Genomic DNA, 13,181 nt, shown 5'->3' on the forward strand with positions numbered 1-13,181 from the left:
ATGAAGTAGAACATGCATTGAAGAAAATGAACAATCAGAAAGCCCTGGGGGAAGATGAAGTTACTGTGAAGTTGTTAAAATTTGGAGGAAGAGACATAACACAAAAACTGGCAAGGCTCTTCACAAAGTGCATTAGAAAAGGTGTGACACGTAAGCAGTGGAATAATGCAATCATAGTTTTGCTGCATAAGAAAGGAGATAAATCAGAAATTGGAAATTATAGACCAATTAGCATGTTATCCCACATCTACAAGTTGTTCACAAGGGTCATTACTAATAGATAAGAAAGAATACTTGATGACAATCAACCGAAAGAGCAAGCTGGCTTTAGGACAGGATTCTCAACTATGAATCACCTTCACGTAATATCACAGCTAACAGAGAAAGTAAATGAATATAAAACACCATTATGCCTGGCATTTATGGATTATGAAAAGGCATTTGACTCCATACAGCATAAGGCAATGTTTCGGGAACTGGGAAGACGAGGCATGGATACCTTATATACAGTCTGTCCTCGTATAGCACGATAGTTGTGTTCCTAGAAACCCTCGTGCAATTCAAAATCGTGCAATATAAACAACAGGCCCTATGGGAAAAGTGGGGTTAGGTGCCGACCACCCAAGATTGAACACACATATGGAACCAAAACATTACCAAACACAATAAATAATCGGGTAATTTTAATCGTTACAAAATACTTACGTATTTTATAACGATTAAAATACATAATAAAAAATATAATATATTTTTATTATAATATAATAAATAATAAAAAATAAATATTTTTTATTATATTATAATAAAGTATTTTTAGTATTTTTTAATACTATAAAAGTATTTTTTACGAATAAAATGCGTATTTTATTCGTAAAAAATTTATTATATTAAATAAAATAGTCGTAATAAAATACTTACGTATTTTATAATACGTAAGTATAAATTATAATACGTAAGTCGTAATAAAACGCTTAACGTATTTTATTACGACTATTATGTAATAAAATATTGCTAATGCTTTTGCTTCTATCGTAAGCAAACTTGTTTTTTGTTTTATTTTCTATCCAAACAGATAACAGCTGTTCCATCTCTTCCAATTCTTTGTGTCTTAATCTAATGGATTTTAATTACACTTTGAGTTGTTCCCGCTATGAAAGTTGTTTTTATTTTCTCCACATTCTTTGTAATTCTCGGCGTTGCCGCATTTAGATCTGTAGCACGTGCAATATCATATGATCTTTCATTTCACTCAAAGCGTTTCACAATTTCATATTTTTTTCTCTATCGACAGCGGCGAACTGGCCATAAGCCTTACCAGGGAAACCCCGGTGGGCCGGAGGCCGGTGTGATTTTGGCCATAAACCGTAGTATGAGGCCACTATAAATTTTCCCGGGTAAGAATTTTGACCCAGTCCGCCTCTGTTTATCGATATTGCTTTTTTTTTTTTTTCTCTCTCTGAATCTGCAGTGTCTTCGCCAGGATGCTTCCTTTTCACACCTTACTCATTTTTAGGGAATAAAGCACAATTACAAAACGAGGAGGCACGCTTGATACACATAAACAAAGCTGCGCGCGTATAGCAACTGAATAAACAACACCGTAAAGGCAGAGATACACTATTAACACCTCACATTTTACTAAAGCACATTTCTACGGGTTACTACCATAAAACAATAAAAACAATTTCCAGTTGCGTTTCTGCTAATGGAATCTGTTACAAACTGGTAGTAAACTCCATCTAATTGCATTTGCGATTATACCGATAGCTGGAATTGTGTTGGTTTTTACGTTATTATGGTGAAATGTGTTTCCCCTTCACTGATATAAAACACATAAATACATTTTCGGAATCTTCTTCATTCCTATCGTGTTGCGTTCGATTGGGGTGATTCCGCGTTCGACTGCCATTTCTTGTAAACACAAAGGTGAATTGTGCATAAGCGAATTCGGTTTGTGTTATATAAGATAACGTTCCCCTATTTATAAATCGTGTATGATCGAATTCGTGTAATGTAAACACGTGTTATACGAGGACCGACTGTATTATGATTTTGTAGAAAATATATGAGAGTGCTACCTCCTTTATTAGACTAGACAAAGACAAGAGGCAATTTAAAATCGACAAAGGAGTTTGACAAGGAGACACAGTATCTCCGAAGCTGTTTATTGCGGCCCTTGAGAAAGCTTTAAAAAGATTAGACTGGTCGCAGAAAGGAGTCAATGTGAACAGAGAGTACCTAAACCATTTACGATTTGCAGATGACATTGTGGTCATAAGCCACGATCCCAAAGAATTAGAGGAAAATCCAGTAGTAGTAGTAGTGGCATGTGATGCAAGAAAGCAAGTGTATGAGCTTATGCATCATCAGCCAAAAAAAAAAAAAAAAATGACACCATTCCCTCCAAATGCCTGTCCAGTTCCTCCTTAAATTTATTCAACCTATCAACTTCCACAACGATAGATGGAAGTTTGTTCCAGCAATTAACCACCCGCTGGCTAAAGGCAAATTTCTGCACATTATTCTACATCTGTCCTTTCTTAATTTGAATTTATGCCCCCTTAGGTTCGTAATCTGAACAAGTGGAAGGATCCCATCAGAATTCAGCGTGCTGAACCCATTCAAGGCCTTATACACCTCAATCAGATCACCGCGCAGGTGCCTAGTCTCCAGCCACTGCAATTTGCAGAACTTGAACCTCTCTTGATAAGAGGATCCCTTCATTCCCCTCACCAATCTTGCCCTTCTCTGTACACGCTCAAGTAAATCTCCTTCCTAAAATGAGGCTTCCAGACCTGTATGCAGTACTCAAGGTGTGGCTTGACCATTGCCTTATACAGAGGAATAATCACCTCCTTTTCCCTGCTAGCAAAATTCCTATATATCATTGACAAAACCCCATGACCTGCCCTGGCAGCCTGTCTGCATTGCTCAGAAAACTTCATATCTACCTGCACAATTACTCCCAGGTCTTTTTCATTTTCTACCACCTTAAGTGTAGTACCACACAGTTGGTACGTTTCTCTGGGGTTACTTCTACCCATATGCAGTAATTTGCATTTGTCAAGGTTAAACTTCAGTTGCCACTTCTTAGCCCATTTGCCCAAATTATCCAGATCCTGTTGTAGTAGCACACTGCTATTACTGTCATTAACAACCCTGCCAACCTTTGTATCATCTGCAAACTTTTGTATATTTATCAATATCATTGATAAATATACAAAACAACAGTGGACCTAACACCGAACCCTGTGTGACCCCACTAATAACATTAGTCCAAGAAGAGCAGCACCCATTGATTACCACCCTCTGTCTTCTCCCACTCAACCATCCTTTTATCCATTGTAGCAACTTACCCCTAATACCATTCTGCTCCAATTTGTACAATAGTCTTCCATGCGCAACAGTGTCAAAAGCTTTCCTGAAATCAAAATATATGATATCAAAATTATTTTTTGCATCCAGTTCCTTTGTAACCACATCATAATATCCTATCAAATTTGTCAGACAAGACTTTCCCTTAACAAACCCATGCTGTGTCTGAATTATTGCTGCAGTCTTCTCTAGATGATCCTGCAATGCATCTTTAACCAGTGACTCCATTATTTTACCAGGAACAGAAGTTAAACGAACTGGTCTGTAATTACTCGTGTCACCCTTCGATCCCCCTTTGTGAATTGGATATACATTTGCACATCTCCAGTCCGTGGGAACCTCCCCTGAGTTCAAGGACGCTCTCATAATTATGGCTAAGGGTTTGCTTAGTTGCTTTGCTGCCTCCTTTAATATAACTGGATAGATCCCATCTACCCCAGGTGCCTTTCTTATGTTTAACTTTGACAATTTCTCCTCCACTTTGCTCTCAGTTATTACAAAATCATTAATTTAATACAAATTTAGTTATCAAATTGTAGCAGAATTAATTTAATTCTGCTACAATTTGATAACCTTCTGCCATTTTCAAACCTTAATAATTCCTCATGTGTGAAGCCAGTTTTCCTAAAAAAAGACAAACAAAAATTGGAACATCATGAACCAGTCATCTTCAAAAAGCAGTCAGAATCAGCTGCATCAACTAAACACAAATAATACCTTGTATTTTACAATGGAACTGCAGAGGCTTTTGTTGAAATACAGATGATATCCAAGATACAGATGATATCCAAGATCTAATTAATCGTTATTCTTCAGTTTCCCTTTGTCTTCGGGAAACGTACCTAACCTTGCAACTTTCTCCTTCGATAAAGAATTATTGCCTTTATAAAAGAGATCGAAATACAGCTAATGCTGCCATGGTGGTGTGGCAATCCTTGTAAATTCAAACATCCCAACTAAACATATACCACTTCAAACGGAAATAGAAGTTGTTGCTGTTCGTATAACTCTCTATATTGCAGTAACATTTTTCTCATGAACTGCTGAACTATATTTACTACTGCTGAACCATATTTACTCTTTAAAAGGACTTGAACACCTCTTCATACAGATACCTTCAACAGTCTGTATATTAGGGGACTTTAATGAGCACCACCCCTTAGATATATGGGGTCAACTAATTGAAAGATTTTTAGAGGCACTAAATCTCACCATACTTAATACTGCTGCACCCACGCATGTACAGCTGCCAACTGGACATACCTCAGCAATAGATCTCTCAATTTGTTCTCCAGTACTGGTTCCAACCATTGTGCGGTATGTTATTAATAATCCTGTGGGCAGTGATCACTTCCCAATTGTATGCAACCTATTATTATCACAGACTCCTCTAGCTCAACCCTGCAGAAAATGGAAATTTGCCTGAGCAAACTGGGCAAAATTCCAGTTATCAGTATCTTTCGATGAGAAAAAAATCCATCTCCATCCTATTGATGATTTGACAGAATACATCAAGTTGCATCTCCTAAATGTGGCTAAAGACACAATACCGCTATCAAATCCCCTGGGTCGAAAGCATTATAATTATTGGTGGAATGAGAAATGCACAAAAGCAAAAAATAAATCCTGGAATTTGTTTCAGCAATACCCAACAGCAGCCAATCTGATAAATTAGAAGTCAAAGGCAAAAGCACGTTTCATACAAAGGCAAGGCAAGCCAAGAAAGAATCCTGGATCCGTTTTTAATCAAGCATTAACAAAAACACTGACACCAAAATAATATGGAAAAAAAATTGACAAATTTCTGCTAAGTTTCCTACCGTACCGTCTCCAATCCTTTCCTGGAATGGGGGAGATCTATCTAGTCCTTTAGATATTACAAATGCTTTGGGCAACACTTTTGCTGAAGTCTCAGTGCATTCAGCTTATATTCCATCATTTCAAAGAATTAAGAACACTGTAGAACAGTGTTCTATTAACTTTCAAACTGCCCTCTTTCTGCCATATAACAAACCTCTGCAATACTCTGAACTCTTGCATGCTGTTGGAACAGCTCACAATGGTACTGCCGGACCAGATGGGATCTATTATATCATGCTACAACACTTTGGTGGCAAAGCTTTGTGCCTTCTCCTGGTCTTTTTCAACCGAATTTTTCTAGAAAATGTTTATCCAGCATCTTGGCATCATTCTACTGTTTTGGCATTCCTAAAGCCTGGAAAAGATCCAACGAATCCCCATAGCTATAGACCAATATCTCTCTCAAGCTGCCTCAGCAAAATCCTAGAAAAAATTGTCCACAGTACTAATCTGAATCATTGAGTCCAACCAGTTAATGAGCAATAGTCAACATGGCTTTCATCAAAACAGGTCATGCTTATGGTTAAGGCTGAATTTGCCATTCGTAATGCCTTTGTTAATTACAAATATCTAGTAATGGTCTAATAGATATAGAAAAGTCTTTTGACACCACCTGGCGGCATAGTATACTGAGAGAACTTTACTCTCTTGGTCTGCGGGACAGCATCCCTATATTTGTGAAGAATTTTCTATATAGTAGATCATTCCAAGTTCGATACCAACATGCCCTTTCAGCAACTTTCATTCAAGAAGAAGGTGTTCCACAGGGATCAGTACTGAGTGTCACTCTTTTTGATCTTAGAATAGATTCTGTCACTAAAGTGACAGAATCTATTCTATTCTAGTGTATAGACTTACTTTTATGCAGTGATCTTTCCCTCTCCTGTCATTACCAAAACACGAGATCTGTTGAACGACAGCTGTAGATATCACTAAATAAAATACATATTAAAATACAAATTAAAAATACATTTAAAAAATACATACATATAAAAATACATATTAAAAAAGTACTAGTAAAAAATTCAGAGCTACAGGGCTCAATAACTTCCACAATTTTTTAATATATTAAAAAAGATTGCACGAAAGATTGTATTCCACAAAAAAGATTGAGGTAATTTGTTACTTTTTTTAATAAATTAAAAAAAGTACATGCTGCTTGTCTAAAAAAAAAAAGATAAACATACTTAGAACATTATCTGCCCTGCCATGGGGTGCAGATAGTACCTCCTTACTTTGATTATACAATTTATCAAATCCAGTCTTGATTGCGGAGCCCCCATCTATGATTCTGCCAGAATGAGTGCATTACACTGGCTTGATCCAGTTCAACATATTGGGGGGGGGGAGAAGACAGAGAGTGGTAATCAATGGACACTACTCATCGTGGACTAATGTTATTAGTGGAGTCCCTCAGGGTTCAGTATTGGGTCCTTTATTGTTCTGTGTATTTATAAATGATATTGATGATGGTATATCAAGGGCTCAATTTCCAGCTTAATTTCCAAGTTTGCAGATGATATACGAAGGTTGGCAGGGTTGTCAAGGACACTACTGACACTATGCTGCTGCAACAGGATCTGGAAAGGTTGAGCAGATGGGCTGAGAGGTGACAAATGAAGTTTAACATTGACAAATGTAAAGTACTACATATGGGAAACAGCAACCCCAGAGCAACGTATCAACTCTGTGGTACTACACTGACAGTGGTAGAGAATGAAAGGGACCTGGGGGTGGTTGTGCAGGCAGATATGAAGTTCTCTGAGCAGTGCAGACGGGCTGCAAGAGTAGCTCATGGTGTATTGTCAATGATATATAGGAATTTTTATAGCAGGGATAAGGAGGTGATTATTCCCTTGTATAAGGCAATGGTCAGACCACACCTAGAGTACTGTATACAGGCCTGAAGGCCTCATTTCGAGAAGGATGTAGAGCTGCTGGAACGAGTACAGAGAAGAGCAACAAGATTAATGAATGGAACGAAGGGGTGCTCTTACGAAGAAAGGCTTAAGTTTTGCGAATTACAGTGTCTGGAGACTAGGCACCAGCGAGGTGATCTGATAGAGGTGTACAAAGCCTTGAATGGTTTGAGCATGCTCAATGCAGATGGGATTCTTCCTCTTGCTCAGAATAATCACCTGAGAGGGCATAAGTTCAAATTGAGGAAAGACAGATGTAGGATAGATGTGCGGAAATTTGCCTTTAGCCAGTGGGTGATTGGTAGGTGGAACAGACTTCCATCCCTTGTCGTGGAAGTTGATAGCCTAAATAAGTTTAAGGTTCAGCTGGACAGGTATTTCGAACGAACAGAGGGGTGAAGTGGAAGTGGTTATTTTTTATTTATTTATTTTACTTTATTTTTTTTTTTTTTTTGGCTGATGCTGCATAGTATTAGTATTAGTAACGGCCGCATGATGCAAGAAAGCCTGCTGCACCAGCCAAAAAAAAAAAAAAAAAAAAATCCGAACAAAACAATGATAAAAACAAAAAATAAATAAATAAATAGATAAATAAAATAAATAACTAATTAATAATAATTAATAAATAAAAAAAATAAAATAAAAAATAAATAAAAAGGAAATTAAACCTATCATCCTATGCGCTTCCCTTACCTGAAAGTACTATCCAGATGACCTTTGAATTTCCCCAAACTGTCGGCCTCTACTACCCATGAAGGCAACTTATTCCAGTAATTTATAACTCGCTGGCTAAAATAAAACTTCCTGCAATCCAATCTAAACATTTCCCCCCGTAACTTGAATTTATGTCCCCTAGTTCTAGCATCATTTATAATCTTGAAAATTTTGTCCTCATTCATTTTACTGATGCCTCTCAGAGCCTTAAACACCTTAATCAAGTCTCCTCTAAGGTGTCTAGTTTCTAAACTCTGTAACCCACATATTCAAAGTCTTTTTTCATAAGGACGCCCTTTTGCCGATCTCACCAGGCAAGTTACCCTTCTTTGCACCCTTTCAAGAAGCTCGATGTCTTTCTTTAGGTGCGGTCTCCATACTTGAACACAGTATTCCAAGTGTGGTCTAACATAAGCCTTATATAATGGGATTATCACGTCCCTATCTCTACTTGCAAAAGTTCGATAGATCATCGCTAGGACACCATGGGCCTTCCTTGCAACCTGTTTACAATGATCAGAGAATTTCATGTCTGACCATATCTTAACACCCAAGTCCCTTTCCTCCAGTACTGGGTTTAGTTGAACTCCACCAAGTGAATAAGTTATTTTGGGATTACTGTTTCCCAGGTGTAATACCTTACACTTTGTTGGATTAAAGCACAGCTACCATTTTTCTGACCATTCCTGAAGTCTATCTAGGTCTCTCTGAAAAAGCTCAGCTTGACAGTGATCATTAACTACTCTACCAATTTTAACATCATCTGCAAATTTAGACATCACGCCCTCTATCCCTTCATTGATGTCGTTTATGAAAATTAAAAACAACAGTGGTCCTAATACTGATCCTTGGGGAACCCCACTTCTTACATCAACCCAATCTGAGGAATAGCCATTTATCACAACCCTCTGCCTCCTGCCCTGAAGCCATCCTTCTATCCAAGGATTTTCCCAGTGATTCCAACCTGTTCCAGCTTATAAAGCAACCGCTCATATGGGACTGAGTCAAAAGCTTTGCTGAAATCTAAATAAACAATGTCGAAATTATTCTCTAAATCCAGCTCGTGAGTGACCCTTTCGAAATGGCGAACCAGATTTGTTAAACATGATTTTCCCTTTACGAAACCATGCTGAGTATCCTTGAGAATTTCAATTCGATCCAAATGATCCTGAATTCCACCCTTGATCATTGCCTCCATGATTTTCCCTACTAGTGAAGTCAGACTTATAGGTCGATAATTTCCACCTTCACTTTTAGAGCCACCCTTATGTATGGGAGATACATTTGCACTTTTCCAATCCAAGGGAATCTCCCCAGAGTCTAGTGATGCTCACATAATTAGCCTCAATGGTTCAATGCACTCGCTTGCCGCCTCTCTTAAGATTATAGGGTATATTCCATCAACTCCAGGAGCCTTACTGCTCTGTAGGCTCGAAAGTTTTTTCATTAAATAATCTTGCGAAATTTCAATATCATTAATTACATATTTTTTAACTTCGCTCCCACAATTTCCCTTTGCCACAAAAGGCTTTTCATTTGTAAATATCGGTGCAAAATAACTGTTGAGTTCATCTGCAACGGCAGCTGGTTGTATTTATTACTATCCCCCTTTCCCTTACATAAAGGTCCGATCTGGTTTGTCCTGCTCTTCTTGGCATTTATATATGTGAAGAATTCTTTATCCCCCCTCTTTGCTCTGTTTGCTAGTGATTTCTCATAAACTGCCTTTGCCTGTCGAACCTTTTCTGTGGCTCTATTACACATCACCTTGTAGCTGTTATAGGCTTCAGTACTTTTTATTGTTCTGTAACCTTTCCATGCCACCTTTTTCTGCTCAAGTAATGCGGCAACTTCACTAGTCATCCAACTTGGAACCCTCCTTGTGGAGTATTTTTTTAATGGTATATACGCATTCAAGGCATCTGTGATTAATGTTTTTAAAAGCGTACCACAGTTCAATCGTATTCATTCTCTGTGCGATATCTACCCAGTTAATAGAGAAATCTAGCTTGCTTTCTTGCATCAAATGCCTCTACTAATGCTAATTGAGTATTGCACGCTGTTGAGATACAAAGTTGTGCCTCGCATCCCATTCAGTCATACCTTTTCAATCCACCATTAGAAAACTTCTAGAGAAATAAACCTGGCATAGTAAAACCAACTGGTTTTCTCCTTGTTGAACTGATGCAGGTTTGGAATGCTTCCATCCATTCCGTACAACAGGTAGCAACTTGTCCTCAACCACCATGAGTTCCTCCTCTTTACCAACCTGTGAGATGTACTTCTGTCAGTGGGGAAAGATAATTTTGCAAGCTTGAAATGTCAGACAACTTCATGCTGATCACAATCAAAGGTATATTGATTTTTCTCTAATATACACAGATGGCTCTAAATCTAATTCAAATGTTGGAGCAGCCACAGTGTTTCTGAATACCACTATTTCAGCATCCCTTCCATCTAAATTTAGCATTTTCTCAGCCAAATTATATGCAATTAAATTAGCTTTAGAAACAAAGTGAACTTTATCTGAAGAATTACATAAAGCTTAAGATTGAGCTGAGGGAATCAGTGTAAACAACAGATTTTAAAGAACAGTCAGAACAGAGATTTTATAAATCTCTGTTGACTGTTCTTTAAAATCTGTTGTTTACATTGATTCCCTCAGCTCAATCTTAGCATTATCCTGTTCCTGATGAAATTAGAAACTTGTTACTACAGATTGTAAAACTCCACAAAGTAGTTTCCTTCTGTTGGATTACAGCACATTCTGGTATTTTTGGCAATGAACTTGCTGACAAAGCTGCAAAAGGTCCAACCACCTTAGATTTAAAGAATATCCCTGTTTCAGCATCAGACTATGCACAAATCATTCATGTTGCATGCCTATCAGAATGGACAACAATCTGGCTCTCAAACTAATAATAAATTTTAAACTCTTGCAGTTTAAACAGGATCCGAAAATTTTGCACTCCAGTGTCAGTACATCAAGATGAGAAGAAGTAGTCGTTTCAAGAGCAAGAATAGGTCATACTCGTCTGACCCACCTTTATTTACTCACTGAAATGATTCACCACAGTGTCCACATTGTTATATAAATCTGACTGTGAAACACATTCTCATCGCTGCCCATACTATATACAAGACAGAACTTCAACCCTGCTATCACTGGTAAATCTTGATAAACCAATAACTTTAGAGAATCTCATTGGTGACAAGGAAAATATTTCCGAATTTTTCAACTACCTCAAGCAAACTGGACTTTTTAATCATTTCTGATTTTACAAAAATTTCTAATTTCCTTATATAATAAATGAATATGTGCATTATAGCTTATGCGCATATAGCAGCTTATGTGCCATCAAACCCCCATAACAACAACAAAACAACAAGAAATTACACTAGATAGACTAAGAATTGGGCATATTAATGTTACCCACTCCCACCTGCCCCGAGCTGAATCTCCACCTTGGTGCTCTGGCTGTCAAACAGTGCTAACAGTCCAACATATTTTGCTTGACTGCTCTAACTTTATACTAGAACAACAAATTTCTTTTAAATCCTTAAAAGCAATGGACACTGTTTCATTACAAACGCTATTGGCAGATAGACCTAATATATCTGAAGTTTCCAGTTTCTGAAACCTATAAACTAATATAATTTGATATAAAAGACATTAGTGAATAAATTACAAATCATAAGTTTGGCGCACAATAGCCATAGAAGCTGATGCACCAGTAAAATACCCAAATCAATCATTGTCTGTCAATTACCTATACGACTAGAGGCAAATAATACAGAGTAGATTATATTCCCAATTTGCAAGATTAATGGCACAGACAGGCCATAAATAAATTATATATGGTTAAGCCTGTAATCATGCAATGGCAGTCCAGTCTGTGCAGTGTCTGAAGAGAGGAAGTTCTTGCTTGGCTCCATGTAGGTCACAGTCATCTGACTCACTCCTATTTGCTGAGGGCGCATAACCCACTGTGTGAGAGAAATGTAAAACTATTTTAACCATTCGTTATATTTTTACTGCATGTCCACTTTTCACCGATGTATGCTGTCGATATTTTAGAAATTTTCATCTGGCTGAACCAGTTACTCTCATCAAGATTTTAAATGTCAGAGATGGAATGTTTAATGTTTTTAACTTTTTACAATCCCTCAATTTATATACTCCTATTTAAATATATATTTTTATGTAAAACATTTCCATCTTTTGACGTGGTAACCTGATCAGGTTACCACGTCAAAAATATTTCTGATGTGTTTCTTCATTTTCTAACTTGGCACATTATAGTCTTAGTTGCCAATATGCTATAAAACAGCAAGTAACCAACCAACCTTTATCCATAGCGACACTTCAGTTCATCCAAGTTTCTACATAATCTGCCAATTAAATAACAAAATTAAAAATAAATAAATAATGCTAAGGGCTGAAAATGGTTACATATTTTGATTAATCTCTGTATGACTACATAATGCTTAGAATAGTTAAATCCTGGAAGCACTGTTAATACTGCTACACCACTCCCTCCTGGATGGTCTTAATGTTATGCTTTCACAGCCCTCTTAATTTTTGGGGATAAATAATAGTCCGATGATGCCAAATAGGGTGATCAGGTACTCGATTTGGTGCTCGTTAGTTGTGATCGCTTTTTTCACTAAAAACAGCTTCGGGTTTGAGGGCTTTGCGTAGGGTGCGTTTTTCTGGAACAGCAGCCAGCTGCTTATTTTGAACAAGTCTCATCTTACTCACTCATGCACTCTTACAGACAATACATGACACCCAAATATTAGTGGCCATTGAATGTTGTGCCATGAGGGGCAAATTCCTTGTGAACGATTCCGTCAATTCAAAGAAAATGATCAGCATCATTTTGACGTGAGATTTCTCGGGTTGAATCTTTTTCTGCCTGGTTAAGCTCTGTGATCGCCACTCCATACTTTGTTTTTTCATCTCCAGGTCATATTGGAAACACAAAGTCTCATCACCTGTCACAATTTGCTTCAAAATATCGGTCATCTTCAACATTCAAATAAATCGTGACAACACTCGATTCCTTTTTTGTTTGTGCTCCAGGTTAAAGCTGTATGGCACAAATCAAGAACAAATCTTTTGTTTCCCTAAATCATTTTTTAAAATGTTATGAACTGTTTCTTTCTTAATGTTCAACACATCAGTGATCATACGAGTTTTGATTCTTTGGTCTTCGTTCACAGGATTGCAGACTCTCTCGATGTTTTCCTTCAGTTTGAAAGGAAACTGGCTGACACACACACACACAGGACAGACATTCATCTCCGTAA

At 37.4% G+C, this 13,181-nt stretch overlaps 1 protein-coding gene across 1 annotated transcript in view; it reads left to right on the top strand.

Annotated features, from left to right (window-relative positions):
* LOC150076579 (putative receptor-type tyrosine-protein phosphatase mosPTP-1) overlaps positions 1-13,181 on the top strand; it is a 995,686-nt gene that overhangs the window by 842,860 nt on the left and 139,645 nt on the right. The window lies entirely within an intron of this gene.

Source organism: Mastigoproctus giganteus, chromosome 13 (genome assembly GCF_048544385.1).
Source record: "Mastigoproctus giganteus isolate SK-2022 chromosome 13, ASM4854438v1, whole genome shotgun sequence".
Taxonomy (NCBI): Eukaryota; Metazoa; Arthropoda; class Arachnida; order Uropygi; family Thelyphonidae; genus Mastigoproctus; species Mastigoproctus giganteus.